The sequence below is a fragment of the Oncorhynchus kisutch genome, linkage group LG13 (assembly GCF_002021735.2).
Source record: "Oncorhynchus kisutch isolate 150728-3 linkage group LG13, Okis_V2, whole genome shotgun sequence".
In the NCBI taxonomy this organism is placed as follows: Eukaryota; Metazoa; Chordata; class Actinopteri; order Salmoniformes; family Salmonidae; genus Oncorhynchus; species Oncorhynchus kisutch.
The window spans coordinates 59,855,229-59,857,923 of NC_034186.2; positions in this window are offsets into that span (position 1 = coordinate 59,855,229).

Below are 2,695 nucleotides of genomic sequence, written 5' to 3' on the forward strand. Positions count from 1 at the left end.
GCTTTGATGTTAAAGGCTGATGTTAAATGCTTTGGGGTCACTATAAGGCATGTTAACATGGCTATTTCCTATGAAAGCTATGTAACTGTACCTGAACCGATGAGCTATAATCTTGCACTGCCTACACATGTTTTTATTTGGAGTATACTCACTGGCCTTGGACAGAGAAATCATCCTACAGTATTTCAATGCAAAAAAAAATGTAAGACTAGTATGTTAGGAAAAACACCTTCCTGGCCTTTAATAGAAGGTCCCACACTGTTTTTTCAAAAATATTCCTATTTTACAATTAGTCGTCATTGTTTTTTCCTCTGACAGCAAATTATTTCATATACAGTAAAACATTTTAAGCAGAGTAATACATGAGATAAATAATGAATAGGTCAAAAGAATAACTGTACAACTCTACTATAATGTTTGTAATAATGTTTGTAATATTGTACATTCGGATTAGAATGAGTAGGTGGAGAAATGCGAAACATTGTACTGTATTCCATTAGCTATAAACAACTGTAGTGAGCAATATCAACAGTAGATGACGTCCGGTCAAACTTACCATTGAGCACACACACACACACACACACACACACACACACACACACACACACACACACACACACACTTTCAATCCAGATGATGGTTGGGTTTTGGGTTATAAACAAATTGGGTTATCAAATAAGATTATATTGATAAGGAGCATCTCTCTTAATGACCATTTACTGTTTGTTCATATTCCAAAATGCTACTTGATAATTGATATCCCAATACAATGCAAGTGATAGCCATGAAGAACACAAACTTTGTATGCAGTTTCTTTACTATGGTCTGGGCTATGTATATGAAAAATGAAGGATCTGACATAACTGCCTAACAATAGAAAGCTTTCTGATTAGTGCAATTGACTTGGCACAAGAGGTTTCTCTATATTTTCACTCCTGCTGATTATATCACACCGCTTGAAAATGGAAAGATGGCGTCTTACTGTTCCAATACATCTTGATCATAATGGTAAAGCTGTTATTATCAAAATTGTAGATGTTTGAAATTTCACCTATGAAAAGTATTCTCGGGCTTGAAAATCACTGAGCCCCTTAAACTTCACTAAAGTAATTCAACTTTTCCATATTCTCAGGCAACAGTAAATCCCAGAAAGTATTCAGACCCCTTGACTTTTTCCACATTTTGTTACATTACAGCCTTATTCTAAAATTGATTAAATAAATAAAAATCCTCAGCAGTCTACACACAATATCCCACAATGACAAAGCACATTTTTTTTTGTGTATATTTTTAAAACATTTTAGCTAATGCTTTAAAATATAAAAACAGAAATGCCTGTTTTTACATAAGTATTCAGGTCCTTTGCTATGAGACTCGAAATTGAGCTCAGGTGCATCTGGTTTCCATTGAACATTCTTGAGATGTTTCTACAACTTGATTGGAGTCCACATGTGGTAAATTCAATTGATTGGACATGATTTGGAAAGGCACACACCTGTCTATATAAGGTCCCACAGTTGACAGAGAAATGTCAGAGAAAAAACCAAGCCATGAAGTTGAAGGAATTGTCCGTAGAACTTAGAGACAGGATTTTGTTGAGGCACAGATCTGGGGAAGGGTACCAAAACATTTATACAGCATTGAAGGTCCCTAAGAACACAGTGGCCTCCATCATTCTTAAATGGAAGAAGTTTGGAACCACCAAGGCTCTTCCTAGAGCTGGCCACCAGGCCAAACTGAGCAATTGAGGGAGAAGGGCCTTGGTCAGGGAGGTGACCAAGAACCCAATGGTCACTCTGACAGAGCTCAAGAGTTCCTCTGTGGAGATGGAAGAACCTTCCAGAAGTACAACCATCTCTGCAGCACTCCACCAATCATCAGGCCTTCATGGTAGAGTGGCCAGATAGAAGCAACTCTTCAGTAAAAGGCACATGACAGCCCCCTTGGAGTTTGCCAAAAGGCACCTAAAGGACTCTCAGAACATGACAAACAATATTATCTGGTCAGATGAAACCAAGATTGAACTCTTTGGCCTGAATGCCAAGCGTCACATATGGAGGAAACCTGGCACCATCCCAATGGGGAAGCATGGTGGTGGTGGCAACATCCTGCTGTGGGGATGTTTTTCAGCGGCAGGGACTGGGAGACTAGTCAGGATCGAGGCAAAGATGAACAGAGCAAAGTACAATGGGATCCTTGATGAAAACCTGCTCCAGAGCGCTCAGGACCTCAGACTGGAGCAAAGGTTCACCTTCCAACAGGACAACGACCCTAAGCTCACAGCCAAGACTTCGGAACAAGTCTCTGAATATCCTTGTGAGCCCGGACTTGAACCCAATCGAACATCTCTGGAGAGACGTGAAAATAGCCGTGCAGCAATGCTCCCCATCCAACCTGACAAAGCTTGAGAGGATCTACAAAGAAGAAGGGGAGAAACTCCCCAAATACAGGTGTGCCAAGCTTGTAGCATCACACTAAAGAAGACTCAATGCTGTAATCGCTGCCAAAGGTGCTTCAACAAAGTACTGAGTAAAGAGTCTGAATACTTATGCAAATGTTTATTTCAGTTGTTTATTTGTAATAAATTTGCACCAAAAAATTTAAAACTATTTTTGGTTTGTCATTATGGGCTATTGTGTGTAGATTGATGAGGGGAAAAACGATTTAATCAATTTTAGAATAAAGCTGTAACGTA